Raw genomic sequence first — 27,278 nt, 5'->3', positions numbered from 1 at the left:
CCACAGACTAGTACATGTCCCTGGGCCTGGAAATGGTTGATCTCCCCCTCTAGGATATAGTATGGGGATTCTGTTGTGGGATATAGGTAGCACACATGAGGACATTTTTCTTTGTTGAGATAATTTCCTTATTAATTTCTAGCCAGATGTAAAATGGTCCTGTTTTGACTAATTTAATAGAGCGGGTTAGGTTTGCTCTTTACCAAATTAGCATACCCCCTGTGTAATGAACACGAGGGGAGACAGAGAGCTGGTTTCAAGCGCAGGGCGCAGCAGGTGTTTATTGTAAAGGACCACAGGAGGAGGCAGGTAGCTGGGTCCAGGGGCAGGCACAAGGTCATACACAGGAGGAGGCAGGTAGCTGGGTTCAGGGGCAGGCAGAAGGTCATACACAGGAGGAGGCAGGTAGCTGGGTTCAGGGGCAGGCAGAAGGTCATACACAGGAGGAGGCAGGTAGCTGGGTCCAGGGGCAGGCAGAAGGTCATACACAGGAGGAGGCAGGTAGCTGGGTCCAGGGGCAGGCAGAAGGTCATACACAGGAGGAGGCAGGTAGCTGGGTCCAGGGGCAGGCAGAAGGTCATACACAGGAGGAGGCAGGTAGCTGGGTCCAGGGGCAGGCAGAAGGTCATACACAGGAGGAGGCAGGTAGCTGGGTCCAGGGGCAGGCAGAAGGTCATACATAGGAGGAGGCAGGTAGCTGGGTCCAGGTGATTAGAATTCAGGTGATTGGGATCTGGAGAGTGAGCTGCGTTCAGGGGATCTATGTGTTTGAGAGTGTGAGCTGGAAAGTGGTCTGGAAAGTGAGCTGCCTTCAGGGGATCTATGTGTTTGAGGGTGTGAGTTGGAAGCAGACGTTACACCCTGAGTACACCTGGTAGTTTGGTGGAGGGGACTACCAGCTCTCTGTAACCTAGAGGGCAACCAGTGGGTCAATCTCCTTTATAACATGTTTCTTGTAGGATTACTATGTCTGTATTTCCAATTTCTTTGATGAAGTCTGGGTTCCTGCTCTTTAGGCCAAAGGCAGATGACCTCAGACCTTGTATATTCCAGGATGAGATAGTAAAAGCTTTGTGTTCCATAGTGTCTAGTGTTGTTTTCATGGTTTAGGCCTGGACCATCACAGTAGGTGTGAGCAGAGTATGTTGAGCATCTGATACATACCTATTAGGTTGCAGGATGGGGCTTGGGCGGGTGTATTAGTGGGGGTTGAGCCTGCTGCACACGGCCTGGGCATTTGTGCGGCTGTCATGTTGAGGTCCTTGCCGCAGGGGCGGGGGGCATGGGGTTGGCAGAAAGGGCATGGGGTGGGCTGAAGGGGCATGGGTCTGATATGGGGGGCTATATGGGGCATAGCCAGGGTTTGCTTGGAGTGGTCTTAGCTGGTTGGGGTGTGGCTGCTGATGCTGTGGTCTGGGTGTAGGTCCTCTTGGCGTGGGCTCTCTCGGTGCAGGTCCTTCAGTAGGGGGTATTGCAGGTCTGGGAGGGTGTCTCGCTGGTCTGGGCGAGGTATCCGTTACTCTGTTGCTCCTGTGTGGTGCTGGGGCTGCGGTTGAGGGTGACGTCCTTCAGTGTCCTGGCAAAAGTTGGGATTGCTGCCTTGTAGAGGTGGACCTGGTCGTAAAGGCTGTTCAAGTCCAGGGTGGCGTGGTGGGCCAGGTAGACATTAGGTTTTGAGTCTCGTGAAATGCTTGCATTCACCTGCTGTATGGTGGCAGGGTGAAAGTATTTTCGTGGTAGCAGGGTGGAGATAACCACTTGTGTGTTGGGGAATGTGAAAGAAGCTTTTTCAATCACTCCCTTGAGTGCTGTGGCCACCTTTTCCTGCTGGGCCCTCAGGTCAGTTGTGCCCGTGTGAATTATGATGTGGCTGGGGACCCTAGTCTGTCCTCTGACAACAGCTCCAGGGCATGCCTAGTGTTTGGACACCAGAGTTTAGCCACTTTGTGTTTGGGAAAAAGTTCATCCTTTTCAATGTATTTGCCATTTGAGTCAATGAGGAGCACAATCTCTGGCTTTTGTGTGTCCTCAGTGGATATGTCAGGGTTGTCAGGAGAGCTATCAGGGGAGCTGACAGGGGGGCTGTTAGGAGAGGGTGGGGTCTGTTGGTGGGTCCTGTGTTGTCTGTCCCATTGGGGTTTTGAGGTTGTGGTCCGGGTCTGAGGTGGGCTGTTCTGCTTGTGACTGTGTGTCAATAGAGGATGAAGCAGTCTTGGGGTTCCTAGAGCTACAACACCACATCTCTACCAGGGGAAAAAGATGAGGAAAGAGAGGGAAAGGAGGAGTTAGGAGGGGGAATAGATTTATGAAATGAAGCATTTCAAACAACACTATTTCCCTGTGGTGAGAGCACCTATCATAAATCACAACAAGCTCGCAGAAAATAGAACCTTTGTTAGGGCTGCGTCCATGTGTGAGAGGGACAGATACAGATAGCTGGTCTCTGCTGTGGCCATTATATTACACTGTACATAGGTGAAGCTACTGTACAGTCTGTATGTCTGGTGTGTGTGTGTTTAGAGGGGCTGGGGGGAGACCTATATGACGGGATTGTGTTCTTGTGCTCGGGGGTTGTGTACCTGATACCCCTCCCACAGGGCGTCTTTATAGAGAACATGAAAGAGAGAGAGAGAGAGTGTAAAGGAGAGGGAGCTCTGGGGGAATTACTGTCAAGGTCAGAGACAGAAGAGTAGAGAGAGAGAGAGAGATACTTAAAAAAAAAATCTTTCTTTTTCTTCATTTCATTAAAACCTCACCCCCTCCCTCTTTAAAAAACAAATATCCCCTGTACTGAATACTCACCTTGCTCTCTACCCCCACAATACAATACAAAACAACACCACACATCACAATAAGCAAAAATTCACCACTTCTATATCCGTATATCCAACCCATCTTCCCCAGCGGTACAGACAGCTTCCCCAGCCCTACACACCATATCTCCTGAAACATCTCCACACTTTTTATCATTTTATACATCTCAAATTCCACCCTAAGGTGCGCAGAGACCATCACATTAAATAATAGTAAAGGGTCTGTTATTCCCCCACCTTTGACCCTGTTCCTCCTTGTTAGCCAAATAGCCAACTTTGCCTGAGCAAACAGAAAATTCAACAACATACATTTGGCCTTTTCCTTGTTTGAATACCTCAAATCATCAAATCAAATTTTATTGGTCACATACACATGGTTAGCTGATGTTAATGCAAGTGTTGCGAAATGCTTGTGCTTCTAGTTCCGACCGTGCAGTAATATCTAACAATTTCACAACAGCTACCTTATATACACAAGTGTAAAGGAATGAATAAGAATATGTACATATAAATATATGGATGAGCGATGGCTGTGTGGCATAGGCAATATGCAGTAGATGGTATAGAATACAGTATATACAGTGAGGGAAAAAAGTATTTGATCCCCTGCTGATTTTGTACGTTTGCCCACTGACAAAGAAATGATCAGTCTATAATTTTAATGGTAGGTTTATTTGAACAGTGAGAGACAGAATAACAACAAAAAAATCCAGAAAAACGCATGTCAAAAATGTTATATAATGATTTGCATTTTAATTAGGGAAATAAGTATTTGACCCCTCTGCAAAACATGACTTAGTACTTGGTGGCAAAACCCTTGTTGGCAATCACAGAGGTCAGACGTTTCTTGTAGTTGGCCACCAGGTTTGCACACATCTCAGGAGGGATTTTGTCCCACTCCTCTTTGCAGATCTTCTCCAAGTCATTAAGGTTTCGAGGCTGACATTTGGCAACTCGAACCTTCAGCTCCCTCCACAGATTTTCTATGGGATTAAGGTCTGGAGACTGGCTAGGCCACTTCAGGACCTTAATGTGCTTCTTCTTGAGCCACTCCTTTGTTGCCTTGGCCGTGTGTTTTGGGTCATTGTCATGCTGGAATACCCATCCACGACCCATTTTCAATGCCCTGGCTGAGGGAAGGAGGTTCTCACCCAAGATTTGACGGTACATGGCCCCGTCCATCGTCCCTTTGATGCGGTGAAGTTGTCCTGTCCCCTTAGCAGAAAAACACCCCCAAAGCATAATGTTTCCACCTCTATGTTTGATGGTGGGGATCGTGTTCTTGGGGTCATAGGCAGTATTCCTCCTCCTCCAAACACGGCGAGTTGAGTTGATGCCAAAGAGCTCCATTTTGGTCTCATCTGACCACAACACTTTCACCCAGTTGTCCTCTGAATCATTCAGATGTTCATTGGCAAACTTCAGACGGGCATGTATATATGCTTTCTTGAGCAGGGGGACCTTGCGGGCGCTGCAGGATTTCAGTCCTTCACGGCGTAGTGTGTTACCAATTGTTTTCTTGGTTACTATGGTCCTAGCTGCCTTGAGATCATTGACAAGGTCCTCCCATGTAGTTCTGGGCTGATTCCTCACCGTTGTCATGATCATTGCAACTCCACGAGGTGAGATCTTGCATGGAGCCCCAGGCCGAGGGAGATTGACAGTTCTTTTGTTTCTTCCATTTGCGAATAATCGCACCAACTGTTGTCACCTCACCAAGCTGCTTGGCGATGGTCTTGTAGCCCATTCCAGCCTTGTGTAGGTCTACAATCTTGTCCCTGACATCCTTGGAGAGCTCTTTGGTCTTGGCCATGGTGGAGAGTTTGGAATCTGGTTGATTGATTGCTTCTGTGGACAGGTGTCTTTTATACAGGTAACAAACTGAGATTAGGAGCACTCCCTTTAAGAGTGTGCTCCTAATCTCAGCTCGTTACCTGTATAAAAGACACCTGGGAACCAGAAATCTTTCTGATTGAGAGGGGGTCAAATACTTATTTCCCTCATTAAAATGCAAATCAATTTATAACATTTTTGACATGCGTTTTTCTTCATTTTTTTGTTGTTATTCTGTCTCTCACTGTTCAATAAACCTACCATTAACATTATATACTGATCATTTCTTTGTCAGTGGGCAAACGTACAAAATCAGCAGGGGATCAAATACTTTTTTCCCTCACTGTACATATGAGATAAGTAATGTAGGGTATGTAAACATTATATAAAGTGGCATTGTTTAAAGTGACTAGTGATACATTAATTACATCAAATGTTTTATTATTAAAGTGGCTAGAGATTTGAGTCAGTATGTTTGCAGCAGCCACTCAATGTTAGTGATGGCTGTTTAACAGTCTGATGGCCTTGAGGTAGAAGCTGTTTTTCAGTCTCTCGGTCCCAGCTTTGATGCACCTGTACTGACCTCACCTTCTGGATGATAACTTTGTGAACAGGCAGTGGCTCGGGTGGTTGTTGTCCTTGATTATATTTTTGGCCTTCCTGTGACATCAGGAAGGCCAAAAATCAGGAAGGCCAAACTACCTGCCCTCCATGTGTCGTGGAGGGCAGGTAGTTTGCCCCCAGTGATGCGTTGTGTCACTACCCTCTAGAGAGCCTTACGGTTGTGGGTGGAGCAGTTGCCGTACCAGGTGGTGATACAGCCCAACAGGATGCTCTCGATTGTGCATCTGTAAAAGTTTGTGAGTGTTTTCGGTGACAAGCCAAATTTCTTCAGCCTCCTGAGGTTGAAGAGGCGCTGTTGCGCCTTCTTCACCACGCTGTCTGTGTGGGTGGACCATTTCAGTTTGTCCGTGATGTGTACGCCGAGGAACTTAAAACTTTCCACCTTCTCCACTACTGTCCCGTTGATGTGGATGGGGGGTGCTCCCTCTGCTGTTTCCTGAAGTCCACGATCATCTCCTTTGTTTTGTTGACATTGGGTTTGAGGTTAGTTTCCCAACAACACACTCCGAGGGCCCTCACCTCTTCCTTGTAGGCTGTCTCGTCGTTGTTGGTAATCAAACCTACCACTGTAGTGTCGCCTGCAAACTTGATGATTGAGTTGGAGGCATGCATGGCCACGCAGTCATGGGTGAACAGGGAGTACAGGAGAGGGCTGAGAATGCACCCTTGTGGAGCTCCAGTGTTGAGGATCAGCAGGGTGGAGATGTTGTTTCCTACCCTCACCACCTGGGGGCGGCCCGTCAGAAAGTCCAGGACCCAATTACACAGGGCGGGGTCGAGACCCAGGGTCTTCAGCTTAATCAATCAAATCAAATCAAATCAAATTTATTTTTATATAGCCCTTCGTACATCAGCTGATATTCTCAAAGTGCTGTACAGAAACCCAGCCTAAAACCCCAAACAGCAAGCAAAGCATGTGAAAGAAGCACGGTGGCTAGGAAAAACTCCCTAGGAAAAACTCCCTAGAAAGGCCAAAAACCTAGGAAGAAACCTAGAGAGGAACCAGGCTATGAGGGGTGGCCAGTCCTCTTCTGGCTGTGCAGGGTGGATATTAAAACAGAACATGGTCAAAATGTTAAAATGTTAAAATGTTCATAAATGACCAGCATGGTCAAATAATAATAATCATAGTAGTTGTCGAGGGTGCAACAAGCACGTCCGGTAAACAGGTCAGGGTTCCATAGCCGCAGGCAGAACAGTTGAAACTGGAGCAGCAGCACGGCCAGGTGGACTGGGGACAGCAAGGAGTCATCATACCAGGTAGTCCTGAGGCATGGTCCTAGGGCTCAGGTCCTCCGAGAGAAAGACAGAAAGAGAGAAAGAGAGAATTAGAGAGAGCATATTTAAATACACACAGGACACCGGATAAGACAAGAGAAATACTCCAGATGTAACAGACTGACCCTAGCCCCCCGACACATAAACTACTGCAGCATAAATACTGGAGGCTGAGACAGGAGGGATCAGAAGACACTGTGGCCCCATCCGATGATACCCCCGGACAGGGCCAAACAGGCAGGATATAACCCCACCCACTTTGCCAAAGCACAGCCCCCACACCACTAGAGGGATGTCTCCAACCACCAACTTACCGTCCTAAGACAAGGCCGAGTATAGCCCACAACGATCTCCGCCATGGCACAACCCAAGGGGGGGGGGGGGGGGGGGGGGGGGCGCCAACCCAGACAGGAAGACCACGTCAGTGACTCAACCCACTCAAGTGACGCACCCCTCCCATGGACGGCATGGAAGAACACCAGTAGGCCAGTGACTCAGCCTCTGTAAAAGGGTTAGAGGCAGAGAATCCCAGTGGAAAGAGGGGAACCGGCAAGGCAGAGACAGCAAGGGCGGTTCGTTGCTCCAGCCTTTCCGTTCACCTTCACACTCCTGGGCCAGACTATACTTAATCATAGGACCTACTGAAGAGATAAGTCTTCAGTAAAGACTTAAAGGTTGAGACTGAGTCTGCGTCTCTCACATTGGTAGGCAGACCATTCCATAAAAATGGAGCTCTATAGGAGAAAGCCCTACCTCCAGCCGTTTGCTTAGAAATTCTAGGGACAATTAGGAGGCCTGCGTCTTGTGACCGTAGCGTACGTGTAGGTATGTACGGCAGGACCAAATCGGAAAGATAGGTAGGAGCAAGCCCATGTAATGCTTTGTAGGTTAGCAGTAAAACCTTGAAATCAGCCCTTGCCTTAACAGGAAGCCAGTGTAGGGAGGCTAACACTGGAGTAATATGATCAAATTTTTTGGTTCTAGTCAGGATTCTAGCAGCCGTATTTAGCACTAACTGAAGTTTATTTAGTGCTTTATCCGGGTAGCCGGAAAGTAGAGCATTGCAGTAGTCCAGCCTAGAAGTAACAAAAGCATGGATTAATTTTTCTGCGTCATTTTTGGACAGAAAATTTCTGATTTTTGCAATGTTACGTAGATGGAAAAAAGCTGTCCTTGAAACAGTCTTGATATGTTCTTCAAAAGAGAGATCAGGGTCCAGAGTAACGCCGAGGTCCTTCACAGTTTTATTTGAGACGACTGTACAACCATCCAGATTAATTGTCAGATTCAACAGAAGATCTCTTTGTTTCTTGGGACCTAGAACAAGCATCTCTGTTTTGTCCGAGTTTAAAAGTAGAAAGTTTGCAGCCATCCACTTCTTTATGTCTGAAACACAGGCTTCTAGCGAGGGCAATTTTGGGGCTTCACCATGTTTCATTGAAATGTACAGCTGTGTGTCGTCTGCATAGCAGTGAAATTTAACATTATGTTTTCGAATGACATCCCCAAGAAGTAAAATATATAGTGAAAACAATAGTGGTCCTAAAACGGAACCTTGAGGAACACCGAAATTTACAATTGATTTGTCAGAGGACAAACCATTCACAGAGACAAACTGATATCTTTCCGACAGATAAGATCTAAACCAGGCCAGAACTTGTCCATGTAGACCAATTTGGGTTTCCAATCTCTCCAAAAGAATGTGGTGATCGATGGTATCAAAAGCGGCACTAAGATCTAGGAGCACGAGGACAGATGCAGAGCCTCGGTCTGACGTCATTAAAAGGTCATTTACCACCTTCACAAGTGCAGTCTCAGTGCTATGATGGGGTCTAAAACCAGACTGAAGCGTTTCGTATACATTGTTTGTCTTCAGGAAGGCAGTCAGTTGCTGTGCAACAGCTTTTTCTAAAATTTTGGAGAGGAATGGAAGATTCGATATAGGCCGATAGTTTTTTATAATTTCTGGATCAAGATTCGGCTTTTTCAAGAGAGGCTTTATTACTGCCACTTTTAGTGAGCTTGGTACACATCCGGTGGATAGAGAGCCGTTTATTATGTTCAACATAGGATGGCCAAGCACAGGAAGCAGCTCTTTCAGTAGTTTAGTTGGAATAGGGTCCAGTATGCAGCTTGAGGGTTTGGAGGCCATGATTATTTTCATCATTGCGTCAAGAGATATAGTACTAAAACACTTTAGTATCTCCCTTGATCCTAGGTCCTGGCAGAGTTGTGCAGACTCAGGACAATGGAGCTTTGGAGGAATACCCAGATTTAAAGAGGAGTCTGTAATTTGCTTTCTAATGATCATGATCTTTTCCTCAAAGAAGTTCATAAATTTATTACTGCTGAAGTGAAAGCCATCCTCCATTTGCGAAGGCTGCTTTTTAGTTAGCTTTGCGACAGTATCAAAAAGAAATTTCGGATTGTTCTTATTTTCCTCAATTAAGTTGGAAAAATAGGATGATCGAGCAGCAGTAAGGGCTCTTCGATACTGCACGGTACTGTCTTTCCAAGCTAGTCGGAAGACTTCCAGTTTGGTGTGGCGCCATTTCCGTTCCAATTTTCTGGAAGCTTGCTTCAGAGCTCGTGTATTTTCTGTATACCAGGGAGCTAGTTTCTTATGACAGATGTTTTTAGTTTTTAGGGGTGCAACTGCATCTAGGGTATTGCGCAAGGTTAAATTGAGTTCCTCGGTTAGGTGGTTAACTGATTTTTGTCCTCTGACGTCCTTGGGTAGGCAGAGGCAGTCTGGAAGGGCATCAAGGAATCTTTGGGTTGTCTGAGAATTTATAGCACGACTTTTAATGCTCCTTGGTTGGGGTCTGAGCAGATTATTTGTTGCAATTGCAAACGTAATAAAATGGTGGTCCGATAGTCCAGGATTATGAGGAAAAACATTTAGATCCACAACATTTATTCCATGGGACAAAACTAGGTCCAGAGTATGACTGTGGCAGTGAGTAGGTCCAGAGACATGTTGGACAAAACCCACTGAGTCGATGATGGCTCCGAAAGCCTTTTGGAGTGGGTCTGTGGACTTTTCCATGTGAATGTTAAAGTCACCAAAAATTAGAATATTATCTGCTATGACTACAAGATCCGATAGGAATTCAGGGAACTCAGTGAGGAACACTGCATATGGCCCAGGAGGCCTATAAACAGTAGCTATAAAAAGTGAGTGAGTAGGCTGCATAGATTTCATGACTAGAAGCTCAAAAGACGAAAACGTCATTGTTGTTTTTTTTTTTGTAAATTGAAATTTGCTATCGTAAATGTTAGCAACACCTCCGCCTTTGCCGGATGCACGGGGGGTATGGTCACTAATGTAACCTGGGGGTGAGGCCTCATTTAACACAGTAAATTCATCAGGCTTAAGCCATGTTTCAGTCAGGCCAATCACATCAAGATTATTATCAGTGATTAGTTCATTGACTATAACTGCCTTGGAGGTGAGGGATCTAACATTAAGTAACCCAATTTTGAGATGTGAGGTATCACAATCTCTTTCAATAATGGCAGGAATGGAGGAGGTCTTTATACTAGTGAGATTGCTAAAGCGAACACCGCCATTTTTAATTTTGCCCAACCTAGATCGAGGCACAGACACGGTCTCAATGGGGGAAGCTGAGCTGACTACACTGACTAGTTTGGAGGGTACAATGGTGTTAAATGCTGAGCTGTAATTGATGAACAGCATTCTTACTTGGTATTCCGCCCCATTGTCCAGATGGGTTAGGGCAGTGTGCAGTGTGATTGCAACTGCGTCGTCTGTGGACCTATTGGGGCGGTAAGCAAATTGGAGTAGGTCTAGGGTGTCAGGTAGGGTGGAGGTGATATGATCCTTGACTAGACTCTCAAAGCACTTTATGATGACGGAAGTGAGTGCTACGGGGCGATAGTCATTTAGCTCAGTTACCTTAGCTTTCTAGGGAACAGGAAAAATGGTGGCCCTCTTGAAGCATGTGGGAACAGCAAACTGGGATAGGGATTAATTGAATATGTCCGTAAACACACCAGCCAGCTGGTCTGCGCATGCTCTGAGGACTCGGCTAGGGATGCCGTCTGGGCCGGCAGCCTTGCGAGGGTTAACACGTTTAAATGTTTTACTCACGTTGGCGTTGGTGAAAGAGAGCCCGCAGGTTTTGGTAGCGGGCCGTGTCAGTGGCACTGTATTGTCCTCAAAGCAAACAAAAATGTTGTTTAGTTTGTCTGCGAGCAAGACGTCGGTCTCCCCGACGGGGCTGGTTGTCTTTTTGTAATCCGTGATTGACTGTAGGCCCAGCCACATACGTCTCGTGTCTGAGCCGTTGAATTGCAACTCTACTTTGTCTCTATACTGAGGCTTAGCTTGTTTGATTGCCTTGCGGAGGGAATAGCTACACTGTTTGTATTCGGTCATGTTTCCGGTCGCCTTGCCATGATTAAAAGCAGTGGTTCGCGCTTTCAGTTTTGCACAGATGCTGCCATCAATCCACGGTTTCTGGTTGGGGAAGGTTGTAATAGTCACCGTGGGTACAACATCACCGATGCACTTGCTAATAAACTCGCTCACCGAATCGGCGTATACATCAATGTTGTTGTCTGAGGCTATCCGGAACATATCCCAGTCCACGTGATCGAAGCAATCTTGAAGCGTGGGATCAGATTGGTCGGCTCCAGCGTTGAACAGACCTGAGCACTGGCGTTTCCTGTTTTAGTTTCTGTCTATGGGCTGGGAGCAACAAAATGGAGTCGTGGTCAGATTTGCCGAAAGGAGGGCGAGGGAGGGCTTTGCATGCGTCGCGGAAGTTCGAGTAGCAACGATCCAGAATGCTGCCAGCCCGGGTCGCGCATTCGATATGCTGATAAAATTTAGGGAGCCTTGTTTTCATATTAGCTTTGTTAAAATCCCCAGCTACAATAAATGCAGCCTCAGGATATGTGGTTTCCAGTTTATATAGAGTCCAATTAAGTTATTTTAGGGCCATTGAGGTGTCTGCTTGGGGGGAGGATATACAGGGCTGTAATTATAATCGATGACAATTCTCTTGGTAGATAATGCGGTCGGCATTTGATTGTAAGGAATTCTAGGTCAGGTGAACAAAAGGACTTGAGTTCCTGTATGTTGTTATGATCACACCACGACTCGTTAATCATAAAGCATACACCCCCGCCCTTCTTCTTACCAGAGAGATGTTTGTTTCTGAAAAACCAGGTGGCTGTACCGACTCTGATAACGTATCCCGAGTGAGCCATGTTTACGTGAAACAGAGAATGTTACAATCTCTGATGTCTCTCTGGAAGGCAACCCTTGCTCGAATTTCTTCTACCTTTTTGTCAAGAGACTGGACATTGGCGAGTAGCATACTCGGGAGCGGTGAGCGATGTGCCCGTCTACGGAGCCTGACCAGAAGACCGCTCCGTCTGCCCCTTCTGCAGCGCCGTTGTTTTGGGTCGCCTACTGGGATCCGAACCATTGTCCTGGGTGGTGGTCCAAACAGAGGATCCACTTTGGGAAAGTCTTATTCCTGGTCGTAATGTTGGTAAATTGACGTTGCTCTTATATCCAATAGTTCTTCCCGGCTGTATGTAATAAGACTTAAGATTTCCTGGGGTAACAGTGTAAGAAATAATACATAAAAAAACGAAATACTGCATAGCTTCCTAAGAACGTGAAGCGAGGAGGCCATCTCTGTCGGCGCCATCCTGCATATTCCTGTGTACCCCATTATAAACATCCCAACAGTAAAACCCACCCCCAACCTCTCACACAGACATTCCAACAGAGACATTAATGGCATTAACCTGGTGCACACAGAAAACACATGAATCACAGTTTCACTCATAACACAGAAAGGACAACCCTGTCTGACTGCCGGGTCGACCCGTGCTAACCAATACTTAGTGGCCAGGGCTCCATGTAGAACCCTCCACTGGTCCCCTGACCTATTTGGTACTGGGAGTTTGTAAAGCCCCCTCCATCTAAAACCCACAATACTCTCCGTCCCACATACCCCCTGCCACTGATGTGCCTTCACTCCTATTAGGCTCCTAATGTTCCTTACATTAACGCAGAGGTTGTAGAGGGCTTTACCTCCCAACACCTCAAACTCCCCCAGGCTCAGAGTGTTAAATTCTAACAAGTCCTCCAGACCCCCTTGCCAGTCCCCAGTCTCTGCCGTCACCTGCAGTGGTGGAAACATTGGTGGCCCCTCCCCCTTTGGCCGCTTAAACACCCCCCTTACCGGCACACAGTGCCTCCTGGACCTCCCCCAGGAATCTCTCCAGCAGCATAAGATATGTTAGTCCTGTTTGTTGTGCCAGGACTTCCGGGGTTTTCCACCCCTCCTCCCCCAGCAGCCACAGGTCACCCAGCCTTAGTATATCCTCTGCCATCAGTCGCCTCTGCAGGGTGGCCGACTGAACCAATCTCAAAAGGATGGCTTTAGTCGGAATGCAGCCACCCTGCTCTCCAGTTCCACCAGGCCCTGTCCTCCTTCGTGTACAAACATATACAACACTACTGCCCTCAACCAGTGATGGCCCGAGTAGACTGGCAGGGGGGTTGAGGACAGCCAGTTTATGCCACAGGGAAGATGCCGCCAGGTTGTTGATTATCAGCACCCTCCCTCTATATGACAGTTGGGACAGGAGCCACCTCCACCTGGTCAGTCTTGATACCACTTCCTGTGACTCCCAGTTCTTCCTGACCCACATCTCCGAGCCCAGGTACACCCACAAAATGTTAAGCCCTTCACAATACCACCGCAAACGCCACATAACAGAGCTTTGCCCTTGCCCCAGTTCACCTTAGCTTACGAAGCTCCCTCGTACACCTTCAGACTAGTCTCTAGTGCCTGCATATCCTGCCCATCCCTGACCATCACAGAAACGTAATCTGCAGACGCCAATACTCACCCTAGCCCCAAATTCCTTCACCCATGTATACTGTCTTGTGTTGGGATGTCTTGTTCTCCAAACATCCACTAGGTCAAACTGCTTATTGATGTCCCTTAACACCCTCCACTGAGCATGAATGGGCCTGTCAACACACCCATGCCTGTCCAGCACACTCCCTGCAGTCTCCTGAGTAGCAGGCCCAAAAAAGGCTCAATGGGTAGTGTTTATAACTGCCCCAATAGAGGGGATCCTTGTCTAATGCCCCGCCTCACCCAGACTGGTCTACTGAGCCTCCCTCCCACCTTGCCCATACATGACACAGCATACAACATCTTCACACAGGTCAAAATCCTTTCCCCAAACCCAAACACAGACATCACATTAAACAGATACTCATGGTCCACTCTATCAAAAGCCTTCTCTTGGTCTAAAGAGACCAGTCCAAAGTTTACGAGTCCAACATGTCCCTGATTAAGAACAAGTTGTCTGTGATTGAGTACTATAGAGTCCAGATGGGACTTCAGTCTGTTAGCTAGGACCTTGGCAAATATCTTCTAGTCTGCACAGAGCAATGCAACAGTGGTCTGGTTTTTAAGTTCACATAAGTCCTCTTTTTTGGGCAGCAGAGTCAGAGCCGCCCGATGGCAGCTCATCAGCAACTCTCCTACCCCGACCCACTCACGCAACACGCAAAAGAAGTCCAGTCCAATTATTCCCCAGATTTTTTTATAAAACTCCACTGGGAGTCCATCGACCCTTCGGTGTACAGCCGAGGGACATCTGGGTTAAGCCCTCTGTCAGTTCATGGGAACACAGGGGAATATCCATTTCATCCCTCTGTGCCAGAGAGAGCTTAGGGAGTTCTGAAAACAAAACCTGATCACACATAGGATCACACAGTTCTGCCCTATACAACTCAGTATAAAAAACGCCACAGTCTGCTTCCGCATCTCCCCACCACAGAGGTCACCCACCTATCCGACAACCGCAGACAATGCGTACCCTTGGCTTCACCGCTCTGTCTTTCCAAATCAAAGAAGAAGGAGCTGGGAGCATCCATCTCCTTGAGCATGGAGAAGCTAGCTCTTACAAGTGCTCTCTTTGCTTTAACCTGGGAAAAACTGCCCAGGTCCCTACTTAATTCAGCTAAATTAGCCTGGAGGCCTACATTGCCTTGCCCCACCAGCTCTACCTCCACTTCACTGATACTATGCTCAAGTTCCCCCAATACTCTCCTAGCCTCTGAGGATGAGAGAGCTGTGTACTGTTGACAGAAAAGCCGGATTTGGACTTTTCCCACATCCCACCATTGACTCAGAGGCTCATACTCCTCTCTTTGCTGCCCCCACCTTTCCCAAAAAGTCTGGAAACCTGAGCAAAAAGTGCCATCTTGTAAGAGCTTTACATTAAACTTCCAATAGGATGCCTGCCGAGGCCCTGGTGAAATAGACAGCCGAGCCATGGTTATGTGGTGATCCTCCCCTTTTCTGTCTTTTGTAAAATCCATCGTACAGTTCCAGTCCCCGCCTACCACCAGCATCTCCTCAGGTGCTACCTGTGAGAGTTCCTATCTAAGACAGCCAAACAGTCGCCCCTCTCTCTCCCTGTGTTAGGCACATAAACATTTATAAGGACAAAACTGTTGTTAATTTCTGCTTTTACTACAAGCAGTCTACTCCTACACACATCCTTTGAGGAGCACATTTCTACAGCCAGACCAGGTGCAAAAAGGATTGCCACACCTGCACATTTGTTCCATGGCTCAGCACGCTTGCCCCTTTCCACCAGAGCCCCAAATCGACTTCATTCACCATATCACTATGCGTCTCCTGCAGAAACAGCATCCGTTTTTTGTTTTACATATTCACCCAATAGACTCCTCTTTCCCGCATCTCTGGCACCATTTATATTAAGCGAGTCTAACCGAAGAGTCTCCATAAGAAGTGGGAGAAAAGCCAGCAAAGAAAGAGACCAATATCAAAGCTCAAAAAGCCCCAATGCCAGAAAAAAATGATTCATCTAAACAGCATCTGAAGGTAGACCCTTATGCACGTTTGTTACCCACTTCCTCAACCTAAAATGTTTCCAGGGTGATAGGACACCATGGCCCTCATTTTTCATAGTGTGTTGTACTGATCTTACAATCTTTCCCGGATCGTAAAAAAAAGCATCAAGATGAACCTTTTTCCCTTTAGCCTCATTCAGGAACCTTGACAGTTCCCTCACCATGTACCATGTATGTGCCTCGTCTGGTTCAGTGTGTAAAATTGGAGGGCCTGTTGTCCAGACCTCTGGCAGTCTCTATGGGGGTGCCACAGGGTTCAATTCTCGGGCCGACTCTTTGCTCTGTACATCAATGATGTCGCTCTTGCTGCTGGTGATTCTCTGATCCACCTCTACGCAGACAATACCATTCTGTATACATCTGGCCCTTCTTTGGACACTGTGTTAACTAACCTCCAGACGAGCTTCAATGCCATACAACTCTCCTTTCGTGGCCTCCAACTGCTCTTAAATGCAAGTAAAACTAAATGCATGCTCTTCAACCGATCACTGCCCATAACTGCCCGCCTGTCCAGCCTCACTACTCTGGACGGTTCTGACTTAGAATATGTGGACATCTACAAATACCTAGGTGTCTGGTTAGACTGTAAACTCTCCTTCCAGACTCACATTAAGCATCTCCAATCCAAAATTAAATCTAGAATCGGCTTCCTATTTCGCAACAAAGCATTCTTCGCTCATACTGCCAAACATACCCTCGTAAAACTGACTATCCTACCGAACCTTGACTTCGGCGATGTCATTAACAAAATAGCCTCCAACACTCTACTCAGCAAATTGGATGCAGTCTGTCACAGTGCCATCCGTTTTGTCACCAAAGCCCCATATACTACCCACCACTGCGACCTGTACGGTCTCGTTGGCTGGCCCTCACTTCATATTCGTCGCCAAACCCACTCCAGGTCATCTATAAGTCTTTGCTAGGTAAAGCCCCGCCTTATCTCAGCTCACTGGTCACCATAGCAGCACCTACCCGTAGCACACACTCCAGCAGGTATATTTCACTGGTCACCCCCAAAGCCAATTCCTCTTTCGGCCGCCTTTCCTTCCAGTTCTCTGCTGCCAATGACTGGAACAAACTGCAAACATCACTAAAGCTGGAGACTCATATCTCCCTCACTAACTTTAAGCACCAGCTGTCAGAGCAGCTCACAGATCACTGCACCTGAACATAGCCCATCTGTAAATAGCCCATCCAACTACCTCATCCCCATACTGTTATTTATTTTATTTATTTTGCTCTTTTGCACCCCAGTATCTCTACTTGCACATTCATCTTCTGCACATCTATCACTCCAGTGTTTAATTGCTATATTGTAATTTTTTCGCCACTATGGCCTATATCCTACCTCATTTGCACACACTGTATATAGACTTTCTCTATTGTATTATTGACTGTATGTTTGTTTATTCCATGTGTAACTCTGTGTTGTTGTTTGTGTCGCACTGCTTTGCTTTATCTTGGCCAGGTCGCAGTTGTAAATGAGAACTTGTTTTCAACTAGCCTACCTGGTTAAATAAAGGTGAAAAAAATACAAATAAAAAACTTTGACCCCTCTGCCTGGCTGACTGTCAGCTCTGACTGTCAGCTCTAGGAGGAATCTGAAAAGGAAGCCTCCATCGTCTTCATCCTCAGACTCAGCTTCCTCCTCCTCATCTCAATCACCCATCTTGACCACCTGCCCTTTCTCTCTAGTCGGGGCCTCCCCCGCCTTAGACCGCTGCGCCACTCTGGAGCCCTTTCACCACACCAGCCTCTCCCCTCCCACCTCATTTCTTCTCCCCCTTTTTCTTCTTCTGCTTGACATCCTCCTCTACCCCATAACCTGACTAGACCCAGCCTCATCTACACCACCATCTATAACCAGACTAGACCCAGCCTCATCTACACCACCATCTATAACCTGACTAGACCCAGCCTCATCTACACCACCATCTATAACCTGACTAGACCCAGCCTCATCTACACCACCATCTATAACCTGACTAGACCCAGTCTCATCTACACCACCATCTATAACCTGACTAGACCCAGCCTCATCTACACCACCATCTATAGCCTGACTAGACCCAGCCTCATCTACACCACCATCTATAACCTGACTAGACCCAGCCTCATCTACACCACCATCTATAACCTGACTAGACCCAGCCTCATCTACACCACCATCTATAACCTGACTAGACCCAGCCTCATCTACACCACCATCTATAACCTGACTAGACCCAGCCTCATCTACACCACCATCTATAACCTGACTAGACCCAGCCTCATCTACACCACCATCTATAACCTGACTAGACCCAGCCTCATCTACACCACCATCTATAACCTGACTAGACCCAGCCTCATCTACACCACCACCATCTATGAGAGAGAGAGAGAGAGAGAGAGAGAGAGGAGAGAGAGAGAGAGAGAGAGAGACGCTGATGTCATTTACCATTCACACACTGTCCAGTCTAAAGACCCAGACCTTATTCAACACAAAGAGACAATAAGCCACCGAAAGACATTGTCACACGAGTCACCAGGCTAGTAAAACATGGGCAATTAACAAAGGGATGGGGAGATAACTTAGCATGAAAAGGGAGAGAGAGAGAATTAGACAGTATTGTAATACAGAGAAAGAAGAAGTGAGGAGACAGAGGAGTGTATTTGTAGTGGAGCCTCATCTGTTAACTCCCCAGGGTTGACACAGCTGTCACACACACACACACACACACACACACACACACACACACACACACACACACACACACACACACACACCGTATACATATCCTGTCTACAGCTAGCTTCCCCCTTTACCCTTTTTCTCTCCCTCTGTCTTCTCTCCACCTTTTCCCATTTGTGCTTACCTTCTCCCCCTCACACTCTTTCTTCTCTCTTTATTTCCTCTGTCACTATTTGTTCCTTTCATTTCTCCCCTCCCAGTCCTCTTCTTTACTCCTCTCCTTTCTCTCTCCACATCTGGAGGCAGGGCTTCAGAGCTCCATCTGGGGAGAGAGCCCTACAGTCAGAACAACAAAATTGGAGAAGAGAGAGGGGGAATGGGAGAGGGAGAAGGGGAGGGAGGGGTTTATAAAGGGTTGAGGGGCTCCAGTCAGAAGAGACCAGAGAGAGGGTGGAGAGGAGAAGTTATGAAGGGTTGAGGGGCTCCAGTCAGAAGAGAACAGAGAGAGGGTGGAGAGGAGAAGTTATGAAGAGTTGAGGGGCTCCAGTCAGAAGAGACCAGAGAGAGGGTGGAGAGGAGAAGTTATGAAGGGTTGAGGGGCTCCAGTCAGAAGAGACCAGAGAGAGGGTGGAGAGGAGAAGTTATGAAGGGTTGAGGGGCTCCAGTCAGAAGAGAACAGAGAGAGGGTGGAGAGGAGAAGTTATGAATCAAATCAAATCAAATTTATTTATATAGCCCTTCGTACATCAGCTGATATCTCAAAGTGCTGTACAGAAACCCAGCCTAAAACCCCAAACAGCAAGCAATGCATGTGAAAGAAGCATGGTGGCTAGGAAAAACTCCCTAGGAAAAACTCCCTAGAAAGGCCAAAAACCTAGGAAGAAACCTAGAGAGGAACCAGGCTATGAGGGGTGGCCAGTCCTCTTCTGGCTGTGTCGGGTGGATATTATAATAGAACATGGTCAAGATGTTAAAATGTTCATAAATGACCAGCATGGTCAAATAATAATAATCATAGTAGTTGTCGAGGGTGCAACAAGCACGTCCGGTGAACAGGTCAGGGTTCCATAGCCGCAGGCAGAACAGTTGAAACTGGAGCAGCAGCACGGCCAGGTGGACTGGGGACAGCAAGGAGTCATCATGCCAGGTAGTCCTAAGGCATGGTCCTAGGGCTCAGGTCCTCCGAGAGAAAGAAAGAAAGAGAGAAAGAGAGAATTAGAGAGAGCATATTTAAATTCAGACAGGACGCCGGATAAGACAAGAGAAATACTCCAGATGTAACAGACTGACCCTAGCCCCCCGACACATAAACTACTGCAGCATAAATACTGGAGGCTGAGACAGGAGGGGTCAGGAGACACTGTGGCCCCATCCGATGAAACCCCCGGACAGGGCCAAACAGGCAGGATATAACCCCACCCACTTTGCCAAAGCACAGGCCCACACCACTAGAGGGATGTCTCCAACCACCAACTTACCGTCCTAAGACAAGGCCGAGTATAGCCCACAAAGATCTCCACCACGGCACAACCCAACGGGGGGGGGGGCGCCAACCCAGACAGGAAGACCACGTCAGTAACTCAGCCCACTCAAGTGACGCACCCCTCCCATGGACGGCATGGAAGAACACCAGTACACCAGTGACTCAGCCCCTGTAATAGGGTTAGAGGCAGAGAATCCCAGTGGAGAGAGGGGAACCGGCAAGGCAGAGACAGCAAGGGCGGTTCGTTGCTCCAGCCTTTCCGTTCACCTTCACACTCCTGGGCCAGACTATACTTAATCATAGGACCTACTGAAGAGATAAGTCTTCAGTAAAGACTTAAAGGTTGAGACTGAGTCTGCGTCTCTCACATGGGTAGGCAGACCATTCAATAAAAATGGAGCTCTATAGGAGAAAGCCCTACCTCCAGCCGTTTGCTTAGAAATTCTAGGGACAATTAGGAGGCCTGCATCTTGTGACCGTAGTGTACGTGTAGGTATGTACGGCAGGACCAAATCGGAAAGATAGGTAGGAGCAAGCCCATGTAATGCTTTGTAGGTTAGCAGTAAAATCTTGAAATCAGCCCTTGCCTTAACAGGAAGCCAGTGTAGGGAGGCTAGCACTGGAGTAATATGATAACATTTTTTGGTTCTAGTCAGGATTCTAGCAGCCGTATTTAGCACTAACTGAAGTTTATTTAGTGCTTTATCTGGGTAGCCGGAAAGTAGAGCATTGCAGTAGTCCAGCCTAGAAGTAACAAAAGCATGGATACATTTTTCTGCGTTATTTTTGGACAGAAAGTTTCTGATTTTTGCAATGTTACGTAGATGGAAAAAAGCTGTCCTTGAAACAGTCTTGATATGTTCTTCAAAAGAGAGATCAGGTTCCAGAGTAACGCCGAGGTCCTTCACAGTTTTATTTGAGACGACTGTACAACCATCCAGATTAATTGTCAGATTCAACAGAAGATCTCTTTGTTTCTTGGGACCTAGAACAAGCATCTCTGTTTTGTCCGAGTTTAAAAGTAGAACGTTTGCAGCCATCCACTTCTTTATGTCTGAAACACAGGCTTCTAGCGAGGGCAATTTTGGGGCTACACCATGTTTCATTGAAATGTACAGCTGTGTGTCGTCCGCATAACAGTGAAATTTAACATTATGTTTTCGAATGACATCCCCAAGAGGTAAAATATATAGTGAAAACGGAACCTTAAGGAACACCGAAATGTACAATTGATTTGTCAGAGGACAAACCATTCACAGAGACAAACTGATATCTTTCCGACAGATAAGATCTAAACCAGGCCAGAACTTGTCCATGTAGACCAATTTGGGTTTCCAATCTCTCCAAAAGAATGTGGTGATCGATGGTATCAAAAGCGGCACTAAGATCTAGGAGCACGAGGACAGATGCAGAGCCTCGGTCTGACGTCATTAAAAGGTCATTTACCACCTTCACAAGTGCAGTCTCAGTGCTATGATGGTGTCTAAAACCAGACTGAAGCGTTTCGTATACATTGTTTGTCTTCAGGAAGGCAGTGAGTTGCTGTGCAACAGCTTTTTCTAAAATGTTTGAGAGGAATGGAAGATTCGATATAGGCTGATAGTTTTTTATCATTTCTGGGTCAAGATTCGGCTTTTTCAAGAGAGGCTTTATTACTGCCACTTTTAGTGAGCTTGGTACACATCCGGTGGATAGAGAGCCGTTTATTATGTTCAACATAGGAGGGCCAAGCACAGGAAGCAGCTCTTTCAGTAGTTTAGTTGGAATAGGGTCCAGTATGCAGCTTGAGGGTTTAGAGGCCATTATTATTTTCATCATTGTGTCAAGAGACATAGTACTAAAACACTTTAGTATCTCCCTTGATCCTAGGTCCTGGCAGAGTTGTGTAGACTCAGGACAATGGAGCTTTGGAGGAATACCCAGATTTAAGGAGGAGTCCATAATTTGCTTTCTAATGATCATGATCTTTTCCTCAAAGAAGTTCATACATTTATTACTGCTGAAGTGAAAGCCATCCTCCATTTGCGAATGCTGCTTTTTAGTTAGCTTTGCGACAGTATCAAAAATAAATTGAGGATTATTCTTATTTTCCTCAATTAAGTTGGAAAAATAGGATGATCGAGCAGCAGTGAGGGCTCTTCGATACTGCACGGTACTGTCTTTCCAAGCTAGTCGGAAGACTTCAAGTTTGGTGTGGCGCCATTTCCGTTCCAATTTTCTGGAAGCTTGCTTCAGAGCTCGTGTATTTTCTGTATACCAGGGAGCTAGTTTCTTATGACAGATGTTTTTAATTTTTAGGGGTGCAACTGCATCTAGGGTATTGCGCAAGGTTAAATTGAGTTCCTCAGTTAGGTGGTTAACTGATTTTTGTCCTCTGACGTCCTTGGGTAGGCAGAGGGAGTCTGGAAGGGCATCAAGGAATCTTTGGGTTGTCTGAGAATTTATAGCACAACTTTTAATGCTCCTTGTTTGGGGTCTGAGCAGATTATTTGTTGCAATTGCAAACGCAATAAAATGGTGGTCCGATAATCCATATGAGGAAAAACATTAAGATCCACAACATTTATTCCATGGGACAAAACTAGGTCCAGAGTATGACTGTGGCAGTGAGTAGGTCCAGAGACATGTTGGACAAAACCCACTGAGTCGATGATGGCTCCGAAAGCCTTTTGGAGTTGGTCTGTGGACTTTTCCATGTGAATGTTAAAGTCACCAAAAATTAGAATATTATCTGCTATGACTACAAGATCCGATAGGAATTCAGGGAACTCAGTGAGGAACACTGCATATGGCCCAGGAGGCCTGTAAACAGTAGCTATAAAAAGTGAGTGAGTAGGCTTCATAGATTTCATGACTAGAAGCTCAAAAGACGAAAACGTCATTGTTTTTTTTTTTTTGTAAATTTAAATTTGCTATCGTAAATGTTAGCAACACCTCCGCCTTTGCCGGCTGCATGGGGGGTATGGTCACTAGTGTAACCAGGGGGTGAGGCCTCATTTAACACAGTAAATTCATCAGGCTTAAGCCATGTTTCAGTCAGGCCAATCACATCAAGATTATGATCAGTGATTAGTTCATTGACTATAACTGCCTTGGAAGTGAGGGATCTAACATTAAGTAACCCAATTTTGAGATGTGAGGTATCACAATCACTTTCAATAATGGCAGGAATGGAGGAGGTCTTTATACTAGTGAGATTGCTAAAGCGAACACCGCCATTTTTAATTTTGCCCAACCTAGATCGAGGCACAGACACGGTCTCAATGGGGAAAGCTGAGCTGACTACGCTGACTGTGCTAGTGGCAGACTCCACTAAGCTGGCAGGCTGGCTAACAGCCTGCTGCCTGGCCTGCACCCTATTTCATTGTGGAGCTAGAGGAGTTAGAGCCCTGTCTATGTTCGTAGATAAGATGAGAGCACCCCTCCAGCTAGGATGGAGTCCGTCACTCCTCAACAGGCCAGGCTTGGTCCTGTTTGTGGGTGAGTCCCAGAAAGAGGGCCAATTATCTACAAATTCTATCTTTTGGGAGGGGCAGAACACAGTTTTCAACCAGCGATTGAGTTGTGAGACTCTGCTGTAGAGCTCATCACTCCCCCTAACTGGGAGGGGGCCAGAGACAATTAATCGATGCCGACACATCTTTCTAGCTGATTTACACGCTGAAGCTATGTTGCGCTTGGTGACCTCTGACTGTTTCATCCTAACATAGTTGGTGCCGACGTGGATAACAATATCTCTATACTCTCTACACTTGCCAGTTTTAGCTTTAGCCAGCACCATCTTCAGATTAGCCTTAACGTCGGTAGCCCTGCCCCCTGGTAAACAGTGTATGATCGCTGGATGATTAGTTTTAAGTCTAATACTACGGGTAATGGAGTCGCCAATGACTAGGGTTTTCAATTTGTCAGAGCTAATGGTGGGAGCCTTCGGCGTCTCAGACCCCACAACGGGAGGAGTAGAGACCAGAGAAGTCTCGGCCTCCGACTCCGACTCGCTTAATGGGGAGAACCGGTTGAAAGTTTCTGTCGGCTGAATAAGCGACACCGGTTGAGCATTCCTACAGCGTTTCCCTCCAGAAGCCATGAGAAAGATGTCCGGCTGCGGGGACCGTGCGAGGGGATTTATACTAACGTTACTATCTGTACTTACTGGTGGCACAGACGCTGTTTCATCCTTTCCTACACTGAAATTACCCTTGCCTAACGATTGCGTCTGAAGCTGGGCTTGCAGCACAGCTATCCTTGCCGTAAGGCGATCGTTCTCCTGTATATTATAAGTACAACGACTGCAATTAGAAGGCATCATGTTAATGTTACTTAGCTTTGGCTGTTTGAAGTCCTGATGGACCATGTCCAGATAAAACCTCCGGGGTAAAAAAAGTTTAATGAAAAAAGTTGAGATCAGTAAAAATATACGGTAATGAAAAAGTAAAAACCGTCAGTTAGCAAAGTAAGATCGAAGAGTTGAGGGGCTCCAGTCAGAAGAGACCAGAGAGAGGGTGGAGAGGAGAAGTTATGAAGAGTTGAGGGGCTCCAGTCAGAAGAGACCAGAGAGAGGGTGGAGAGGAGAAGTTATGAAGAGTTGAGGGGCTCCAGTCAGAAGAGACCAGAGAGAGGGTGGAGAGGAGAAGTTATGAAGAGTTGAGGGGCTCCAGTCAGAAGAGACCAGAGAGAGGGTGGAGAGGAGAAGTTATGAAGGGTTGAGGGGCTCCAGTCAGAAGAGACCAGAGAGAGGGTGGAGAGGCAAGAAAGGGATATTATGCGTGTGACAGACTGCCTCTGAATCCGTGTGTTTGCAAGTCTGCACAAGTATGGACAGGACAGCCTGCATATTCTAGATTACTCCTCTTTCTTCATCCTAGATGCTTTTCCAATTACTCCCCAACCAGGAAGAAGGCAGAATGGGGGACATGTCAGCTGGTTAAGTACATTTGCTCCCACTCTCTCATGAATGTCTCAACGATTATAATTCCCTCTGTCCAAGTGTCAGGACTAGAGTAAATGGGCTAAGCTAGCGCAGTGGGGGACTGTCATAATGTTGAACTCTCCTCTCCCTGTCCTCCTCTCCTTTTCCTCTCCTCTCCTCCCCTCTCCTGTATGACTAAGTTTGGGAAATGTGGATAAGACTGGATTAGAGTTCAGATATTGGGGGATACAGGGGCATGTAATACTGGACTGGATTAGAGTTCAGATATTGGGGGATACAGGGGCATGTAATAATGGACTGGATTAGAGTTCAGATATTGGGGGATACAGGGGCATGTAATAATGTACTGGATTAGAGTTCAGATATTGGGGGATACAGGGGCATGTAATAATGGACTGGATTAGAGTTCAGATATTGGGGGATACAGAGGCATGTAATAATGGACTGGATTAGAGTTCAGATATTGGGGGATACAGGGGCATGTAATAAGGGACCGGATCAGAGTTCAGATATTGGGGGATACAGGGGCATGTAATAAGGGACCGGATGAGAGTTCAGATATTGGGGGATACAGGGGCATGTAATAATGGACTGGATCAGAGTTCAGATATTGGGGGATACAGGGGCATGTAATAATGGACCGGATCAGAGTTCAGATATTGGGGGATACAGGGGCATGTAATAATGGACCGGATCAGAGTTCAGATATTGGGGGATACAGTGGTGCAGGGAGATAGGGAGGATATGGCTGTGTGCCAAGGGAGAGGGGGAATACAGAAGTAAACAGAAGGATAGAAAGGGGGATCGAGGGAGGGGATAGAGGCATACGGAGGGATAGAGAAATGGAAAAGTGAATATGGTTGGTGTGGGCTGTCTGAGATGGGCTGGGCTGGGCTGGTCTGATCTGGGCTGGTCTGATCTGAGCTGGTCTGATTTGGGCTGGTCTGATCTGGGCTGGTCTGATCAGGGCTGGTCTGATCAGGGCTGGTCTGATCAGATCAGGGCTGGTCTGATCAGGGCTGGTCTGATCTGGGCTGATCTGATCTGGGCTGGTCTGATCTGGGCTGGTCTGATCAAGGCTGGTCTGATCAAGGCTGGTCTGATCTGGGCTGGGCTGGTCTGATCTGGGCTGGTCTGATCTGGGCTGGTCTGATCAGGGCTGGTCTGATCTGGGCTGGTCTGATCTGGGCTGGTCTGATCTGGGCTGGTCTGATCTGGGCTGGTCTGATCAAGGCTGGTCTGATCAGGGCTGGTCTGATCTGGGCTGGTCTGGTCTGCCACTAGTGATAAATGAGTAATCAGGAGAGCAGGGCCCGCTGGTCTCTCAGGACCACTAGTGCACAGCCTTATCACACACTGGGTCATGGACACTCTCAAACACATTTGGGCTAGATCCATTGCTACCCCACCGCATAACCCACCGTCAGCCCAGAGAGCAGATATAGATTTCTCCTCCTTTCTGCCTGACTGTCTGCCTGTATACCTCTACCCTCCCCTCCTCCCTGTCTCACCTCTGTGACATGCTGCTGGAGGTCTAATGGTGTGCCCAGAGGGAGACAGAGACCAGGTCAGACAACCATGTAACTACAGATCTCTATGGAACTGAGGAGAGAAGTGCAAGGGGAGGAGGAGATCTCCATGTTAACTCTGAGGAGAGAGAGACAGATGTTAAATCCAATCGCACCAGAGCTAATGACATGAAGATAAAAGGAAGATGGGAGAGAGACACAGGGAGGGAGAGAGACACAGGGAGGGAGAGAGACACAGGGAGGGAGAGAGACACAGGGAGGGAGGGAGGGAGGGAGACACAGGCAGAGAGAGAGACACAGGCAGAGAGAGACACAGGCAGAGAGAGACACAGGAAGAGAGAGACACAGGCAGAGAGAGAGACACAGGGAGGGAGAGAGACACAGGGAGGGAGAGAGACACAGGGAGGGAGAGAGACACAGGGAGGGAGAGAGACACAGGGAGGGAGGGAGACACAGGCAGAGAGAGAGACACAGGCAGAGAGAGAGACACAGGCAGAGAGAGAGACACAGGCAGAGAGAGACACAGGCAGAGAGAGAGACACAGGGAGGGAGAGAGACACAGGGAGGGAGAGAGACACAGGGAGGGAGGGAGACAGGGATGGAGAGTGAGACACAGGGAGGGAGGGAGGGAGAGACACGGAGAGAGAGAGACACGGGGAGAGAGAGAGACACAGGGAGAGAGACACAGGAAGGGAGAGAGACACAGGGAGAGAGAGACACAGGAACAGAAAGAAACACAGGGAGAGAGAGACACACAGGGAGGGAGAGAGACAGGGAGAGAGTGAGACACAGGGAGGGAGAGAGACAGGGAGGGAGGGAGACACAGGCAGAGAGAGAGACACGGAGAGAGAGACACACAGGGAGGGAGGGAGACACAGGCAGAGAGAGAGACACAGGAACAGAAAGAAACACAGGGAGAGAGAGACACACAGGGAGGGAGAGAGACAGGGAGAGAGCGAGACACAGGGAGGGAGAGAGACAGGGAGGGAGGGAGACACAGGCAGAGAGAGAGACACGGAGAGAGAGACACACAGGGAGGGAGAGAGACACAGGGAGGGAGAGAGACACAGGGAGGGAGAGAGACACAGGCAGAGAGAGAGAGACACGGAGAGAGAGACACACAGGGAGGGAGAGAGACACAGGGAGGGAGAGAGACACAGGGAGGGAGGG

General features: G+C 47.4%; 1 protein-coding gene across 1 annotated transcript in view; it reads left to right on the top strand.

The window, feature by feature from the left end:
• wwox (WW domain containing oxidoreductase) overlaps window positions 1-27,278 on the top strand; it is a 295,903-nt gene that overhangs the window by 225,916 nt on the left and 42,709 nt on the right. The window lies entirely within an intron of this gene.

This window comes from Salmo salar, chromosome 10 (assembly GCF_965601325.2).
Source record: "Salmo salar chromosome 10, fSalSal1, whole genome shotgun sequence".
In the NCBI taxonomy this organism is placed as follows: Eukaryota; Metazoa; Chordata; class Actinopteri; order Salmoniformes; family Salmonidae; genus Salmo; species Salmo salar.
Note: the sequence above shows the minus strand (reverse complement) of the source record. Positions and strands in the feature narration are given on the sequence as shown.